This window comes from Triticum aestivum, chromosome 2A (genome assembly GCF_018294505.1).
Source record: "Triticum aestivum cultivar Chinese Spring chromosome 2A, IWGSC CS RefSeq v2.1, whole genome shotgun sequence".
Taxonomy (NCBI): domain Eukaryota; kingdom Viridiplantae; phylum Streptophyta; class Magnoliopsida; order Poales; family Poaceae; genus Triticum; species Triticum aestivum.
The window spans coordinates 498,030,081-498,050,142 of record NC_057797.1 but is presented as its reverse complement, the minus strand read 5'-3'; positions in this window follow the sequence as shown (position 1 = coordinate 498,050,142).

Below are 20,062 nucleotides of genomic sequence, written 5' to 3'. Positions count from 1 at the left end.
ATTTATTATTGCATCTTATATAGTGCGATGGTTTTGGTATCCGCCCCCGTCGGCCCTCGTCCTGTCTATGATTCGGATGTGGTATGTATATTATCTTTATAACTATTGGTTCATTTATTGTTTATGAAAATTATGCCGACCAACGTGACATAGATTTTATTTATCTAGGATGTATGTGAATCGGAAATGCCAACCGACCCTATTGTCGAGAGGTTAAATTAGTTGAAGAAGAAACAATTTGTTGAAGGAAAAAATAAAAAAATTGAGGAGGAGAAGATGATATTGGAGTTGCATGTTGCGGATGTCGTCGATGATCACAAGATCAAGATGGATGCAATGCGATTGAAGGTTAGAAAGATTAGAAAATATGCCATTCATACCGAGGCTTGGTATCATTATGCCGTTGGATCAATTGTTACCTTGGTTGCGATTATGATCGCATTTGTTTTTGCATTGAAATGTTTTACATAGTTTCAATGTATGGTTTAATTAATTAGATGCTCTGGAGAGCTATATGTTGTTAGATGAGAACTATGTATGCACTTTGGTTTTAATGTGAGGATGAACTTCTATTAATTTGGACACTTAATTATATATAATGCACGCAGATGAACCGGCAATGGATGTACGGTGACAGACACACCCGCGAGTACATTAAGGGCGTGCATGAGTTTCTCGATGCGGCTGAGGCAAACAAGCAGAATGGTTTTATGTGTTGTCCATGCACTGAATGTGGGAATACGAGGTCTTACTCTAACCGGAAAATCCTTCACTCCCACCTGCTTTACAATGGTTTCATGCCACACTATAATGTTTGGACGAGGCACGGAGAAATAGGGGTTATGATGGAAGACGGCGAAGAAGAAGACTACGATGACAACTATGTGCCCCCTGAATACGGTGATGCTGCAACGGGGGGAGCTGGTGAAGATCAAGAGGAACCAGACGATGTGCCCAATGATGCTGCAACGGGTGAAGCTGCTGAAGATCAAGAGGAACCAGACGATGTGCCCGATGATGATGATCTCCGCCGGGTCATTGTCGATGCAAGGACGCAATGCATTAGTCAAAAGGAGAAGCTGAAGTTCGATCGCATGTTAGAGGATCACAAAAAGGGTTATACCCCAATTGCGAAGATGGCAACACAAAGCTCGGTACCGTACTGGAATTGCTGCAGTGGAAGGCAGAGAATGCTGTGGCTGACAAAGGATTTGAGAAGCTACTGAAAATATTGAAGAAGAAGCTTCCAAAGGATAACGAATTGCCCGACAGTACATACGCAGCAAAGAAGGTCGTATGCCCTCTAGGATTGGAGGTGGAGAAGATACATGCATGCCCTAATGACTGCATCCTCTACCGCGGTGCATACAAGGATCTGAACGCATGCCCGGTATGCGGTGCATTGCGGTATAAGATCAGACGAGATGACCCTGGTGATGTTGACGGCGAGCCCCCCAGGAAGAGGGTTCCTGCGAAGGTGATGTGGTATGCTCCTATAATACCACGGTTGAAACGTCTGTTCAAAAACGAAGAGCATGCCAAGTTGATGCGATGGCACAGTGAGAACCGAAAGAAAGATGGGAAGTTGAGAGCACCCGCTGACGGGTCGCAGTGGAGAAAAATCGAGAGAAAGTACTGGGATGAGTTTGCAAAGGACCCAAGGAATGTATGGTTTGCTTTAAGCGCGGATGGCATTAATCCTTTCGGGGAGCAGAGCAGCAATCACAGCACCTGGCCCGTGACTCTATGTATGTATAACCTTCCTCCTTGGATGTGCATGAAGCGGAAGTTCATTATGATGCCAGTTCTCATCCAAGGCCCTAAGCAACCCGGCAACGAAATTGATGTGTACCTAAGGCCATTAGTTGAAGAACTTTTACAGCTGTGGAATGAAAACGGTGTACGTACGTGGGATGAGCACAGACAGGAGGAATTTAACCTTAAGGCGTTGCTGTTCGTGACCATCAACGATTGGCCCGCTCTCAGTAACCTTTCAGGACAGACAAACAAAGGATACCACGCATGCACGCACTGTTTAGATGACACTGAAAGTATATACCTGGACAAATGCAGGAAGAATGTGTACCTGGGCCATCGTCGATTTCTTCCGACCAACCATCAATGTCGAAAGAAAGGCAAGCATTTCAAAGGCGAGGCAGATCACCGGAAGAAGCCCGCCATGCGCACCGGTGATCACGTGCTTGCTATGGTCAATGATTTACACTACGTAATCTTTGGAAAGGGTCCCGGTGGACTAGCTGTTCCGAATGACGCTGAGGGACACGCACCCATGTGGAAGAAGAAATCTATATTTTGGGACCTACCCTACTGGAAAGACCTAGAGGTCCGCTCCTCAATCGACGTGATGCATGTGACGAAGAACCTTTGCGTGAACCTGCTAGGCTTCTTGGGCGTGTATGGGAAGACAAAAGATACACCTGAGGCACGGGAGGACCTGCAACGTTTGCACGAAAAAGACGGCATGCCTCCGAAGCAGTATAAAGGTCCTGCCAGCTACGCTCTTACGAAAGAAGAGAAAGAAATCTTCTTTGAATGCCTGCTCAGTATGAAGGTCACGACTGGCTTCTCGTCGAATATAAAGGGAATAATAAATATGCCAGAGAAAAAGTTTCAGAACCTAAAGTCTCATGACTGCCACGTGATTATGACGCAACTGCTTCCGGTTGCATTGAGGGGGCTTCTACCGGAAAACGTCCGATTAGCCATTGTGAAGCTATGTGCATTCCTCAATGCAATCTCTCAGAAGGTGATCGATCCAGAAATCGTACCAAGGCTAAGGAGTGATGTGGCGCAATGTCTTGTCAGTTTCGAGCTGGTGTTCCCACCATCCTTCTTCAATATCATGACGCACGTCCTAGTTCATCTAGTCGACGAGATTGTCATCCTGGGGCCCGTATTTCTACACAATATGTTCCCCTTTGAGAGGTTCATGGGAGTCCTAAAGAAATATGTCCGTAATCGCGCTAGGCCAGAAGGAAGCATCTCCATGGGCCATCAAACAGAGGATGTTATCGGGTTTTGTGTTGACTTCATTCCTGGCCTTAACAAGATAGGTCTCCCTAAATCGCGGTATGAGGGGAGACTGACTGGAAAAGGCACTCTTGGAAGAGACTCAATAATATGCAGGGACGGATATTCTTGGTCTCAAGCACACTACACAGTTCTACAGAACTCTACCTTGGTGACCCCGTATGTCGATGAACACAAGAACAGTCTGCGCTCCAAACACCCGGAGCAGTGCGACGACTGGATTACATGTGAACACATCAGGACTTTCAGCTGTTGGTTGGAAACACGTCTCAGAGGTGACAACACTGTTTGTGATGAGTTGTACTTGTTGTCCAGGGGACCATCTTTGACTGTATTGACTTACAAAGGATACGAGATAAATGGGAATACATTTTACACGATCGCCCAAGATCAAAAGAGCACCAACCAAAACAGCGGTGTCCGCTTTGATGCAGCAACCAAGAGCGGAAAGGATACATATTATGGTTACATAGTGGACATATGGGAACTTGACTACGGACCTGATTTTAAGGTCCCTTTGTTTAAGTGCAAATGGGTCAATCTGTTAGGCGGCGGGGTACAGGTAGACCCACAGTACGGAATGACAACAGTGGATCTGAAAAATCTTGGGTACACTGACGAACCGTTCGTCCTAGCCAATGATGTGGCACAGGTTATCTATGTGAAGGACATGTCTACCAAACCGAGAAAAAGAAAAGATAAGGAAGCGAATACATCATACGATGAGCCAAAGCGCCACATAGTTCTTTCAGGAAAAAGGGACATCCTGGGAGTGGACGGCAAGACAGACATGTCTGAAGATTATGAAAAGTTTCATGAAATTCCTCCCTTCAATGTCAAGGCTGACCCAAGCATCCTGATAAACAATGAAGATTATCCATGGTTACGGCGCAATAAGCAAATGACACAAGCAAAGAAAAAGTGAAGACTTTCTCCCGCAACTATTATGATGATACCATGCCAAATTTGTAACAGACGAGTATGCTATGCCAACTTTTTCAGAGTTCATTTGAAAACTATGAATTTAGGTCGAATTTTCTCTGTAGGTGCATCTATGTTCAAATTTTAACTATTCAAATTTGAAAACTAATGGCACTAACAGAAAGTTTATATTTTTTCTAAAACTAATGGCACTAACAGAAAGTTTATAATTTTGCTGACCTAAAAGCAAAAAGAATTAAAAAATAAAGCAAAAAACAAAAGAAAATAAATAATACAGAAAACAAAACAAAAAAACTGGAAAAAAAATAAAAATAGCAACAATAAGTATTTTGTTGTAAGTAGAAACAAAATAAAATAAATAAAGCAACAAAGAAAACAAAAAAACTAAAAAAGTGTTTTCAAATTTGAAAACTAATGGCACTAACAGAAAGTTTATAATTTTTCTAAAACTAAAAGCAAAAAGAATTAAAAAATAAAGCAAAAAACAAAAGGAAATAAATAATGCAGAAAACAAAACAAAAAAACTGGAAAAAATAGGGCTCACCCCTATAATATTTGTTATGACTAACTAAAATTACCAAATTGAGTATAATGATAAAACACAGTAATATTAAATAGCAGGAAAAAGATTGACTCAAAAATCAATTTCTATAGTAAAGTTATTCATAAACTAGTGATTCACACAAATTTAAAAAAAAACAAATTTAAACTATTCAAATTTTAAAACTAATGGCACTAACAGAAAGTTTTATAATTTTTGTGACCTAAAATAATAAAGAAATTTCACCTACAAAACTATAAGTATTTAGTTCTAAGTAGAAACAAAAAAAACAAAAAAAGTGCCCCCTACTGGGCCCCCACGGCCTGAATACGACTAGAAACCCTACCATGGGCCAGGATTCAGGCCCGCGGGAGGCCTAGTAGGCCGACAGGCACAGATTGCAGTGTTAGGCCCGAAAGCCTGCTTTAGAGAGGAGCTCGAGAGGGAAGGCGCACCGCACCTTATAAACAGGTGCGCCTCCCTCTCAACTAGAGAGGTGGGACTAAATATTTGGGTTCGGGGCAGCACAGGCCATTGGTCCCGGTTGGTGGCACCAACCGGGACTAAAGGGGGCATTGGTCACAGTTCGTGGCACCAACCGTGACCAATGCCCCCCTTTAGTCCTGGTTGGTGCCACCAACCGGGACCAAAGGCCGCCGCTTCCCGCCCTTTGGGCTGCTGAAAAGAGGCCTTTGGTCCCGGTTGGTGGCACCAACCGGGACTAAAGGGGTGCATTAGTCCCGGTTGGTTTCACGAACTGGGACCAATGCTCTTGCTATATATACAACACTTGTCAAAAAATTCATTCAGTTCCTCATTCTCCCCACCACCGACGCCGCCCTCTGCCCCGACGCCCTGCTCCTCGTCGTTGTCGCCCGCGCACGTCGTCGCAGCCCCCGTCGTCGCCCGCGCCCCACGTCGCCCCGTCGTCGTCGCCGCCCCCGCCGTCGCCCGCGCCCCGCGCTGCCCCGAGCCCGCCGTCCTCGTCGCCCTGCCCCGTTGCCGCCAGGCGCTGCCCCGCGCCGCCCCGTCGTCGCCCGCGCCGCCCTGACGTCGTCGCCGCCCCCGCCGTCGCCTGCGCCCCGCACCGCCCCTAGCCCGTCGTCCTCGTCGCCCCTGCCCCGACGCCGCCAGGCGCTGCCCCGCGCCGCCCCGTCGTCGCCCGCGCCGTCCCGACATCGTCACTGCCCCCGTCGTCGCCCGCGCCCCGCGCCGCCCCGAGCCCACCGTCCTCGTCGCCCCTGCCCCGTCGCCGCCAGGAGCTGCCCCGACGCCGCCCGTCGCCCGCCCCCGCCAACGCCGTGGTCGTCGCCGACGCCATCGCCGCCGCCGCCGTCGCCCTCACCGGCCACCCCCGTTGTGAGCCACCGCCGTCGAGGCTCTATTCATAGCATTTTTTATATATGTTTTTTTATATATGTATTAATTTTTTTGTTTATAGCTATATGATGAATGGATGTGGCTATATATGTATGTATGAATATAATGTTCATAGCATTTTTTGTTTATATATGTTTTTTCATATATGTATTAATTTTTTATTTATTTTGTTAGTAGATATAGATTTTAGGTTAGTGCATTTTAATTAGGTTAGTGTAGAGGAAAAAGTAAAATAAGGAAAAGGAAGAAAAGAGGAAGAAGGAAGAAGGAAGAAGAAGAAGAAGAAAAGGAAGGAGTGGAAAAAGGAAAATAAGAAGAGGAAGACTTCTTTTTTTTCTTTGATCTTCTCCTCTATTTTGTTCATGGATATATGCTAAAGAAAACATGGGGGTGATAGATGATGTTGAGGGGTCGAGAGTGGGACGAGAGGTCGAGAGGTGTCGAGGGGAGAAAAAAATGTTATCAGGGACGAGGGTCGTCGAGGGGTCGAGAGAGGGACGAGGGGTCGAGAGAACTAAATAAGAAGAAGAAGAGGAGAGGAAGAAGAGGAGAAATAAATAAGAAGAAGAAAAAAGAAGAAAAATAAGAGGAGAAGAAGAAAGGAATAGTGGAGAAGAAGAGAAAATAGAATATATTCTATTTTTTCTTCTTCTCCACTATTCCTTTCTTCTTCTCCTCTTTTTTTCTTGTTTTTTTCTTCGATCTTCTCCTCTAGCTATTCCTTTCTTCTTCTCCTCTTTCTTCTTCTTCTTCTTCTTCTTCTTCTTCTTCTTCTTCTTCTTCTTCTTCTTCTTCTTCTTCTTCTTCTTCTTCTTCTTCTTCTTCTTCTTCTTCTTCTTCTTCTTCTTCTTCTTCTTCTTCTTCTTCTTCTTCTTAATTTTTATCGGGAGCGAGGGTGTCGAGGATCGCCGAGGGGTCGAGGGTCGGGAACTAGGGTAGAGGGTCGAGGGTCGTTAAGGGGTCAAGGGTCGAGGGTTTCAGGGTCGAGGGTTCGAGGGTCGAGGGTTCCAGGGTCGTCTAGGGGTCAAGGGTTCTAGGTCGTCGAGGGTTCGAGGGGTCGAGGATCGTCGAGGGGTCGAGAGAGGTTTCCTAGTGTCAAAGTATTGAAGAAATCCATGGCCTCATCATTAGCCGGAAGTAACCGGGGCATGACGAAGTCCTCCAAAATTATTTTGGAATGTTGTCCCAGATAGGATAATTTGCCTTTTTGTATGAATTTCAGCAAAGGCCTTCCAAATAACGATATTTGGAAGGTTCTTGCTGAACTTTGTACCAAAAAGCGAATTATCCTATCTAGGACTCCATTCCAAAATAACTTTGGAGAGCTTCGTACCATCATGCACATGTTACTTTCGCCTAATGATGAAGACATGGTTTTGTTGAATCCTTTGACACTACGCAACCTCCCGACCCCTCGGCGATCCTCTCGAACATGAGAGGAAGAAGAGGATCGCCGAGGGGTCGAGGGTTCCAGGGTCGTCGAGGGTTCGAGGGGTCGAGGATCGCCGAGGGGTCGAGAGAGGTTTCCTAGTGTCAAAGTATTGAAGAAATCCATGGCTTCATCATTAGCCAGAAGTAACCAGGGCATGACGAAGTCCTCCAAAATTATTTTGGAATGGTGTCCCGGATAGGATAATTTGCCTTCTTGTATGAATTTCAGCAAAGGCCTTCCAAATAACGATATTTGGAAGGTTCTTGCTGAACTTTGTACCAAAAAGCGAATTATCCTATCTAGGACTCCGTTCCAAAATAACTTTGGAGAGCTTCGTACCATCATGCACATGTTACTTTCGCCTAATGATGAAGACATGGTTTTGTTGAATCCTTTGACACTAGGCAACCTCCCGACCCCTCGGCGATGCTCTCGAACATGAGAGGAAGAAGAGGATAAAAAAAGAAGAGGAAGAAGAAAAAAAGAGGAGAAGAAAGAATAGAGGAGTTCTTCTCCTCTATTCTTTCTTCTCCTCTTTTTTTCTTCTTCTTCCTCTTTTTTTATCGGGAACGAGGGTCGTCGAGGGACATAGATGTAGTGTCGTCGTTGTCGATATATACCCCCTCCCGATAGCTTACTATGATTAGGTAGCTAGTTCTACGTTTGGCACTAATATATCCATCTGTCATGTTTGAATAATAATTGCCATGTTGTAAATATTTGTAGAAACTATGGACACCGCCCTAGACGAAGCAAAAGAAGCGTTGTTGAGGGACATAATCGCAGAAGGAAGTGATGCCGTCTCGTTGTTTCTCAACGAAACCGATGGTCTGGAAGGAGAGGGTGAACAAGCTGGCTACGGTGACCTAATGCCGGTGCAAGAAGAAGAACATGAGGACGGCTCCGGTGACCCAATGCCGGTGCAAGAAGGAGACCGTGATGACGGCTCCGGTGACCGAACCGAGTCCGGCCAGGTATATATATTAGTTAAGCCTGTGCTGACTAGCTGATTGATGCATTCATTGTTTTGGTATGTACACATATTAATTAAGTCTTTGTTCTTTTTTCTAGCCCTCCGGATCGAGCACAACTTCGGTAAAGAGACGAGGCCCGAAGAAAAAGTTGAGCTCGGATGAAAAGTTTGAGATCATAGCAATCGCGCCCGACGGCCAACCGATTGAACCCCTCCGGACAAAGAGCGCATTTGTTGCTCAGTGCGGGGTTCTGGTTAGGGACAAGATCCCGATAAGCATCCAGCAATGGTTTAAGCCGGCTACAGAAGACCCTGAGGTGTCTTATGTCAATGATATGCAGAAAAATGATCTTTGGACTGAGCTGAAGTCAAATTTCACCCTACCGCCAGAGGATAATCCAGAGAACCCAGTTAAAGAGAAATTAATCAAGTCTTTTGCTCTTAAGAGGATGGCAGAACTATTCAGGAGGTGGAAGAAAGAGCTGAATAAGTTTGTCGAAAATAATGAGACACCAGAATTCAAGGGCAGATATGAGAAGATCAGAGATCACTGGCCCGCATTTGTGGCCCACAAGACATCGGAAAAGAGTAAGAAGATGTCGGCGACAAACAAGCAAAATGCTGCGAAGAAGATGCTTCACCATCGCACGGGGTCAGGTGGCTACCTCGTAGCCCGGCCTAAGTGGGCCAAGACTGAGAATGATCTGGTTGATAAAGGGATCGAACCAGAGACAATTAGCTGGCCAGACCGTTGCCGGACTTGGTTCTTCGGGGCTGGCGGAACCTTGGACCCTGTAACAGGGAAGTGCATTTGGACGAACGATCAAATGGACATACCAGTCAGGAAGCTTAAGCAGTATATCGAAGCAGCGCAGCAAGGGAAGTTCTTTCCAGACAGAGAGAACGACGAGCTCACAATGGCCCTCGGGAATCCTGAGCACCCTGGACGGACACGAGGCACGCCAGGCTCCATTCCGTGGAAGGTTGGGTTTCCGGACGCAGGCGGTTACAAATCCCATGAGAGGAGGAAAAAAGTGCAGCAGACCCAAATGCAGGCGCTGCAAGCAAGGGTAGACGCGATAGAGGAACGAGAAGCAAATCGCAGCAAACGTACTGCCGAAGCCTCCCCCGAAGCTACCCCGCCATCTCAGCGCAGAAGCAGCGTGGCTTCCACCGAGCTGCTTCAGCCGGAGCATGCCTTGATGGCTCCTGCCAGCTATCCCGTGGATGCTATCACGGAGTCTCAAAATTGCCACCTTATGACGCAATGGATGAATTTGAAGGTCAAGGCGGCTGTTGGCTCTGTTTATCCTACTGAACCCGGCGCAACTTTTCACTGCCGGCCGATTCCAGAAGGATATGCTAGGGTGATGGTGGATGAAATAACGGAGGGATTTGAGGACCTCCAGCTTGACCACCCTACCGGTGAAGGGGAGACTCGGCTGGGGTCTGCTCTGAAGACTCCATGCCTATGGCGGAAGGAGCTCATCAACCTTCCGAACTGGACGCCTCCGCCTCCTCCTCCTCCTCCGGCGAGTCAGGGCACTCCGCCTCCTCCACCGCCTCCTCCTCCGGCGAGTGACGATCAGGGCCCTCGGCCGGCTCCTTCTCCGGCGCGTGGCGGCACTCCGCCTCCTTCTCCGCCTGCGCCGACGCGCCCGAGCAGCCAGCCTCCTCCTTCTCCGCCTCGTCAGCAAGGGCGGAAGAGACCTGCCGCCGCTCCAGCTGCTCCGGCGCGTCGTAGTCCTTCTCCTCCGCCTCGTAAGCAAGTAAAGAAGACAACCGCTCCGTCTGCTCGGTCGGCGTCTAGCAGTACAACCAGAGGCGGGAGGACATACAGATTCGGTCCTTCTCTGAAGACTCCAGAGAAGTTACCATATGAGAGGACCCCGGAGGAGAACGCCGAGATCGCGCGAACCGAAGTGGATGACTGGTTTCAAGGGTTGAGAGCAAAGAGACATCCACCTCCGGAGGAGAAGGTAGATCCGGTGAAAGTGAAGCGCACTCTGGCTGCCCTGGCAAAACCACCCAAGTCTCCGCCGAAAGGCAACTATGAGCGCATTATTGCAAAGACATGGGCCGAAGCGGAGCGGTCGGGAAGTACAGTCAGTGATCAAAGGCTGAAAGAACGACGAGCAGCTGGGAAACAAATTGCCCAGCTCGGCGAACAAGCGAAGCAATCGTGCCCCCCCCCTCAAGGTGCCTAGCGACATCGTCGATCCGAGGATGGTGCCCGGTTATGGCAATGTTGACGATTACCTGCCCGACGATGTACATTATGATACCATGGAGGTGCAGATACACAGATACGAGTACGGGAAGCCTCTCGTCAAAGATGAAAAATCTTTAACAACGATGATGCGAAGATTACATGATTGGTACTTGAAAATCTGCAGAGAGTCTGGGGGGAGGAGTACTTTGTATGCGAGAGTTAAACCGGAGCATGACCTCGTTGGAATTGAACTGTTGCCTATTCCATTTGAGGAGTTCTATCAGTTTTTCAATCAATTGGCCCTCGATAAAACAACGATCACCTGCTACTGTCTGTAAGTACTACTACTTCTGTCATTAAGTCTCTCTATATAGCTCATCTCTTTCATTGCATGTATTTATAATTATCCTCACTATATTATGCAGAATGAAGATCGCCGAATTGAAGAAAAGACAAATCGGTGATATTGGGTTCATTAACACATATCTCATAGATGCAACTGAGGTTCAACATCGTCCCGGAGATACCGAGGCCAACTTGCTACGATCATTCAAAAAAATGAAAACAAAGATATAATACTCTTTCCTTACAACTTCAAGTGAGTGTTACTGTCTTGTGCATATTCGGTTTCCCTTATATATTAGTCCAGGTTATAGTAATGTAATTGATGAGTTATGCATGCGTGTGCAGTTTCCACTATATTCTCCTAGAGATTAGGCTTGAGCAGGGAGTAGTAACCGTCTTGGACTCTAAACGAAAAGATCCCCAGGAGTATGCGGACATGACTGAAATCCTCAAGAAGTAAGTTAAATCGATCATTATCCACCATATCAGCAACTTTGTTCATTTCCTGATATCAAGTAATTGTTTTCTTTGTCCGGCAGGGTTTGGAGAAAATTCACCAGAACAGTTCCGGGACTGCCGAAGGAGCTGGAATTTAGACACCCGAAAGTAAGTACTATAGTAGCATGTTCCGCGCATCTCCTAGTGATTCAAGCGCTAGTTTCATCAATACCATTTAGCATTCTTGCTTATCAGTTTGATTGACCTCTATTTCTTGTAAAGTGGTTGTGGCAGGAAAAAGGGAATGATTTCTGTGGATACTACGTCTGCGAGTCCATCCGCCACACGACCTGTGAGCGGGGCAGGTACTCTAATGAACAATATGAAGTACATAAATAACAACATTCACAATTTTATTTTATTACCATCATTTGTATTGAGTTTCATTCATTCATATATATATGTATTGACCCCCTTCTTCAAATTAGATGTTTCGGAAGCGGGATGAACTCCTAGCACCAGCTCGCATGCGAGCAATTCAAGAGGAATTGGCGGCATTCTTTCTTGACCAAGTGATCGCTGAAGACGGAGAATACTATGTGGACCATGAGTCCGTATGATTATATTTGTAAGAGATAATTATTGTATATCTGTAGCCGGTAGTGTCGGGTAGATATACGAGAACTTGTTGTTCGACCAATCTCTCGGAGAAGGAGAGGTGGTCGATATCACTTCTCTCTATATGCATATATGTTCATGACGATCTTCTGTTTCCTTCGTTTGCTTACTAGCTAACTAGCGTGTCTAGTCCTCTCTATACGTATGTATAGTACGTAGCGTCGACCAAGCACGGACGTAAGAGAGGACACTTCTCTCTATTAATTATAGCTAGGTAACACAATAAATGAAACACCTAAATTAACCCCCCAAAACCCCCAAACCCCCCCCCCCTTTCAAAAAAAACAAAAACCCCAGCCACAGAAATGCTGACGCGTGGATGCTTATTGGTCCCGGTTGGTGCCACCAACCGGGACCAAAGGGTCTCCTACCTGGGCTCTGCGCACTGCCCACGTGGAGGCCCATCAGTCCCGGTTCTGGATTGAACTGGGACTAAAGGTATAGGGAATTAGTACCGACACTTTAGTCCCGGTTCAGGAACCGAGACTAAAGGCCCTTACGAACCGGGACTATAGGCCCTTTTTCTACCAATGTAATTAGGTATATATATGAGATTTGAACTAGTTGAATTAATATAACTAGTTTATTTTTAGTATGAAAATTAATAGAACAAGTTTATTTTTAGTAAGAAAATTTAGTATATGAGATTTGATGATCTAATCAAAATATTACTATATAGAACTACCTACTTTATTTTAGTAAGAAATTAATAGAACTAGGTTATTTTTAGTAAATGCTTAGTTGAATTAATAGAACTAATTTATTTAGTTGAATTAATAGAACTAGTAAGTGTTTAATGTTTCACCTATATATGAACATATATGTTAGATATTAGATATAAATTATATGTTAGATATATATTTAATTTAGTTATATGAGATTTCATTATCTAATTAACATTTTATTATATAGAACTAGCTACCTTATTTTTAGTAAGAAAATTAATAGAACTAGTTTAGTTGAATTAATTAGTTGAACTAGTTAGTTGAATTAGTTCAATTAATTAGGTATATTCTTCGTAAGTGCTTAGTTGAACTAGTTGAATTAACAGAATTAGTTGAATTAATAGAACTAATAAGTGTTTAATGTTTCACCTATGAACATAGGAATGTCGTCTGATGACGAACACGATTTCATTATGTGCGAATACTGCGAAGACCAGCGCGGCCTGTGCGGCAGAAATTTTTTAGTTGATGATAGACGCTTCAGCATCAAGCTGGATGAGAACTTCGAAGTGGATAAAGTAAGTCACAATGACAAGTCTTTTTTCGTAAGTAAGCATGACTTATGCTTCATTTGCTTCACCTTTTAATTTTAATTTTTCACTATTCTACTAGCGTATCCCCTGCCATGCAAGAATTTTTGTCTTGGATAAGATAGGTTTCAGTCCTAACGAAACTATGGAGGTAAAAGAGTTTACTTGAAGACCGAGCATGGTTATACCTTCAACGTCAAATTATACAATGCAGACACATACACCTATTTTGAATGCAAAACTTGGCAAGCACTATGCAAGGCTTATGCATTTGAGCCTGATATGGTTATCACCTTTGATATTCGTCCGGAAGATGATATTGAAGGTAATAGAGACATCTGGGTCGATGTGCTGACGCCTCCAGTTCTAACATTATGTGAGTTTCTCAACCATATTTATGTCTTTGATATGAGATTATTTGAACCAGTTGAATAATTAATAGATCTCAATTTATATTGACAGCTTACTTCCAATCAAGCAAACATGTCCGGCGCTTGGTAGACAGGACCGTCCACTGTCCCGGGGCTTAACTAAACTGTGAGGAGACAAGTCATTATGTTTCATGGCTTGAGGATCTTGATGTTGTCAAGACAAATTTCTTTCCTGCACTTAGAAATGTTAGTACTCAAAACGTGCGACCAATAGTGTTCGTACTGAACTACGATCACATATATTTAGGAAAGATGGTAAGATTTCTACTATTTTCTCCTTGGTGCATCTTTTGCATACATTATTTTTTTAAGCTAAACTTCATTGCTAAGTATGTTATTATACGATTTTCTTCAACAGGAACTTCCGATGAATGTTGTGCCTGATTGGATCGAGACTAAAGGTACCATGAATATTGTTAGCTTACGGCCAAGATATCCGACAATGCACTTTAGTGCATTCAGGATTTCTAATAGCGAGGAATGCTTAATAGTAAAAGACTGGAGCAAAATTGTGAATGATCACAGAGAAGTACTAGGGGGCAGCAATCAGAAGCGCAACCCACGATTAGGAGACAGGTTCATCTGCATGCTCCAATATGATGAATCAGCAAAGCTATACATGTTCTATGCTATTTTACCTGAGAGAGAGCAGTAGGAGTGATTAATTAGCTAGTTCATGCTCTTAGTACTTGTCCTCTCATGTCCGTGTTCTTCGTCCTAAACTTAATCTCAAAGAGTGATTTGCTTTTGTGGTGTTATGAACGCTTATAATATCATTACCATGTTGAACTCGATGATATCTTTGCTATGAAAACCGTTGGTGATGATATATATGATGCAAGAGTTTTTATATTAATTAATATGATGATGATGATGATGATGATGAGTTATTATATCATTTATGAAAGAAATTGCATATTAGTTTCAACTGGATGGATTCTAGCTAAGTGATCAATTATATGCCATATCCATATTACCTTGATCACTTAAGTAGGTGATCAAGTATATATAATATGGATATGACATATACTTGATGACTTAGCTAGGATCCACATGCATCCAGTCAAACTAATCAACTAATGATTTAACAACTCATTATAATGTAAAAAATCACTAAACTAAATTGAAAACACAAAATTAAAGTAAAAATTAAAAATTAAAACCAAAACACACCAAAACATTTAGTACCGGTTGGTGTTACCAACCGGTACTAATGTCCTACGCGCCCACGGAGCTGGCTCGTGCCACGTGCTTGCCCTTTAGCACCGGTTCGTGCTGAACCGGTACTAAAGGTGGGGGGCCTTTAGTGCCTACAATTTAGTGCCGGTTACCGAACTGGCACTAAAGCCCCTTACGAACCGGTGCTATTTCCTGGTTCTGCACTAGTGTAAGCATCTTCATGAGAATCACCGGGTAAGAACTTTGAAGGAAATGAATGAAGAAACTTCACATCAATAACATGATAGTTGATTAAGAAATCACAATACTTGAAGGAAAAGGGTGGGAGGGTGGGAAAAACAATGACAACTTGGGATGGATGAAACAAACACCATTGAGGAAAACCAAGAAGTGACCTTACGAATGTTGAAAATGATCGGGTCCACTTGAAGAGGAGCAAGTTGGTTGGAAAAGAATTGAGATGACAATCTTGATTATCATGAAGGATTAGTATTCACATAGAAATATGAGAATCCCACTTAGGAAAGGTATGGAATCAATACTTGACATTGAAGCAACTCGAATACCACAAAACAAAACAAAACAAAAGACTGGCTTGCAAAATAAGCCGGAGACAAACATATGATAGACCCCATATCGTATCATGTGTCTGTTGGAAAGATATTCTACGATATACTTGAATTCCCACTTATAAACTCCCGAAACTTTCTGGTTATGCAATCAGGTGTTGGGGATACAGGGAAAGCAGAATATCTCACCCAAAACTAACAAATCCTACATCCAGCTGTATCCATCCTTCAACACATAACCAAGAAACCTTCGGAAATCATTTACCTCAACCTTTGAAAAGCATCCATTATAGAGTTATGGCAATACTCCCGAACTCTCGCCCCAGTACTGGGTGGCGTCGAGGTTATCTCACCAACAACTGCATAAAGGAGATTTTCGATGTCGGTGAAACTCAGGTATTTCAGAACTGCAACGATAAAATTGTGACGACAACACCTCGGAGCTCAACTCCCCGGGACACTGCCACAACTCCTAAATGTCAGGAGGCACCAAGAACAAAGTTCTCATCACAAAACCATCAGAACGATTCCAAGATACCCACGTGATCCTAAAAAAATTCGTGAAATTTGAGAAGAGAAGAGTCAAAACTCTACGTCAGGATGCCTCACCAGACCGACGAAGGGACTGGGGAGTAAAAAGAATCCTACTCTCCGATATATATAATCCTAAGACTCGAAACATTTTCTTCTAAACTCAACAACGTCAGCGATTCGATCAAGCAGGGGGCTCCTAAGTCGGGGATGGCTCTTATTACCATCTTGTCACACCCACAATGTGGCCATATCTCCCACATGTCACGACACAACTTAGAGGCATAGCCGCATGGTAGGCTTGTCGCAAGAGGGGTAATCTTCACACATCCCATGTACTGAATAAGAACGGGATAAAGAGTTGGCTTACAATCGCCACTTCACAAAAATACAAGTTAAACATACATCATCCAGAATACAATCAAGGTCCGACTACGGAACGAAAATAAAAGAAGACAACCCCAAATGCTAGATCCCCGATCGTCCCAACTGGGCTCCACTACTAATCAAAAGGAAACAAAAGAAAACAATGACCAAGATCTTCATAGAGCTCCCAGTTGAGCTGGGTTGCGTCACCCGCACTGGTATCATCGGCACCTGCAACTGTTTGGAAGTATGTGTGAGCCACGAGGACTCAACAATCTCACACCCACGAGATCTAGACTATTTAAGCTTATGGGTAGGAAAGGGTAGTAAGGTGGAGCTGTAGCAAGCACTAAGAATATATGGTGGCTAACATTCGCAAAAAAGAGTATGAAGAGAAGCAAAGCAATGGCCATGAAGCTAGAAGTGATAAAGAAGTAATCCTGAAGCTATTACGTTCAAGCATAACACAAGAACCGTGTTCACTTCCCGGACTCCGCCGAGAAGAGACCATCACGGCTACACACGTGGTTGATGCATTTTAATTAAGTCAAGTGTCAAGTTCTCTACAACGGGACGATAACAAATTCCCGTCTACCCATAACCGCAGGCACGGCTTTCGAAAGTTCAAACCCTGCAGGGGTGTCCCAACTTAGCCCATCACAAGCTCTCACTGTCAATGAAGGATATTCCTTCTCCCAGGAAGATCCGATCAGTCTCGGAATCCCGGTTGCAAGACATTTCAACAATGGTAAAACAAGACCAGCAAGACCGCCCGATACGCCGACATCCCGATAGGAGCTGCACATATCTCGTTCTCAGGGCAACACTGGATAAGCTAAGCGTACAGGTACCAACATAACGCAAGTTTCCAAGGGACGGTCCCGCATGGTGCTCTAGTTTGGACCAACACTTAGAGAAGCACTGGCCCGGGGGGGGGGGGGTTAAAATAAGATGACCCTCGGGTTAATTACTCCCAAGGGAGAAGTATAGGTTGTTAGGCAAATGTAAAACCAAGGGTGGGCCTTGCTGGAGGAGTTTTATTCAAAGCGAACTGTCAAGGGGTTCCCATAACACCCAACCGCGTAAGGGACGCAAAATCAAGGAACATAACACCGGTATGACGGAAACTAGGGCGGAAAGAGTGGAACAAAACACCAGGCATAAGGCCGAGCCTCCCACCCTTTACCAAGTATATAGATGCATTAATTAAAATAAGAGATATTGTGATATCCCAACATATCCATGTTCCAACATGGAACAAACTTCATCTTCACCTACAACTAGCAATGCTATAAGAGGGGCTGAGGAAAAGCGGTAACATAGCCAAACAATGCTTTGCGAGGAAAGGTGGGTTAGAGGCTTGACATGGCAATATGGGAGGCATGTTATAGAAAGTGGTAGGTATCACAGCATAGCAATAGAGCGAGAAACTAGCAAGCAAATATAGAAGTGATTTCGAGGGTATTGTCATCTTGCCTGAGATCCCGCAAGGAAGAAGAACGAGTCCATGAAGAAAACAAACGGACGCAGTCGAACGGATCCTCACAACTCTGGAACGAAAACCGAAGCTAACGAGAGTAGCAACCTGGAAAGAAGCAAGCAACATAGTAAACAACTAACACATGAACATGGCATGATGCACAACCAAGTATGATGCATGTCCTGTTAAAAAGGCATGGCATGGCAAAGTGCACAAGCAAAACTACAAGTTAAGTGGAGCTTAATATGCAACGAGTTGCATATTGACAAAACACCACAACAATTATTTATTTCTCTCTCGTTTAAGTACTCCACAAAATTAAATGTTGGTTAGCATGGCAAGGGGGTGAAGCATAATAAAACTAACTATCTAGTCAAGTTTAAATGAGGCCGGAAATAACAAACAACAATTCCAGAAAATCCTCATCTGCATATTTTTTTAGGTTTGGTACTGTTCTGCCCTAAATCATATTTTAGAGTTATTAAACATGCAAGATGAGTGCACCATGTTAAACTAGGCATTTTTCTACCTCATTTACAAATAAAGTTTGTTAGGTTTGGAGCTATGGTTATTTGGTTATGAATTAAATCATTTTAACATGGCAATTAAGAAAAATTAAACAAACAACAGTTTAAACATTTTAAACATGTTTGAAAGTTGGATATTATGAAACTACACAAAAATCTAGGCATTTTTCATATAAAGTTTGTTTTAATATGATGCACCGTTTGTGAGTAATTATATGCATGAAGCTTGGGGGGTTTTCTGCAAAAAGGGTAAAACACTGGAATATTGCTAAAATCGCAGACAAGGAAAAAAACACACTGGGCCAAATCTGGTTGGCCCGGTAGTGTACAGGAGAGGGAGTGGAGAGGGGCTGCTCACTTTGGGCCTTCAGGGAGCTGGCAGATCTGGGCCTCCGCCCGGTCGGTGGATGGATGAGGTGCGGCTGGGCCATGGCAAAGAAGCAGGCTGGGCCTTGCGCTTGCTTCGTTTGGTTAACGGGAGCGCTCAAGTCAGAGAGCATCGATGCAGAAGAGCTGTCGCTAGTCTCCCTCGCTCAAGCAGAAGGATACGATGCTGGGAACTTGCGGCGAGGCCGGCGGGCATGCGAAGCGGCGGGTCAGTGAGGCGCGAGCAGATCCCGGCAGCGACATGCCGAACAGAGGCTGATGGAGGCGGGTCTAGCGACGGCTTGCGGGCGGAGCTAAAGAAGGCTGCACGTCCTCGGCGGCGGCGCCATGGCAAGGCACAGAACCAACGCGGGGGCGAGGACTCGGCAAGGCGGAGGGAGGCGGATCCGGCAGCGATGATGAAGCAGCGCGAGGACGATGGCATCGAAGCCCTATCCAAGGCAGCAGAGGGGGAGCAGAGAGATTAGGGAGGTGGAATAAGGATAGAGGAAAACTTGAAAGGCGGCGAGGGCTGGCCTTGTCGCGGTGGTCTCCATGGCTAACGGCTCGCCGGCGAGTCAAGCGGGGTCGGGGCGATGAGGTCGAGGTCCGTAGCAGGGCACCGGGGTGCGCTGCTACTGACCAGCATGGAGGAGCATGGCCGGCGTGACGGGGTTGCTGGTCCAGCAGTGCTCCGACACAGATGGAGGATGACAGGCTCAAGGCAGAGGAGGCGGGCGAGCTCTGCTGGTTGCTTAGGGGATCGATGGATGGATGGACGAGACTAGGTGGCAGGGCAGATCAAGGAAGGAGGAGGCTGCGGCTGGTTGGTCCGGTGAAGAAAACAAGGGGGATTTTTGGATCGGGGAGGATCCCGAGGTGGGAGATGAGTGCGACGGCGGCAGGGACAAACTTCCTAGATTTTAGGGTTGGGCTAAAGTTTGGTCCGGTGAATATATAGTAGGTGGACTAGGCTTAGGGGCTACCTAATTCCTCCAATCGTAATCGGACGGTCGCGAATAAATAGGCTAGGAAGTCCTAATAAGAAAACGGAGATGTTTTGCAGATGTTTGGGGATGATCCGAACGCAACGGCGATGACTGAGCGGTATGGGTTCGGGGCAGTTTCGAACGCGCATGAGAGGTCTATGCATGGCACAAAGAGGGGTTGGCATGGGCCTAGGTGGACTGTGGAGAGCGGGTTGGTCTGAGAGAAGAGGGGAGAGATGCAGCCCGACACGGTTTTCGGAGACCGAAAACGTCCGACGAAAAGACCGGCTATATTGCCGCTATAGTTATCCGTTGGGGCGTCAAACGGACTCCGAATGCGATGAAACTTGGTAGGCGGCCTACCTACAACATAACAA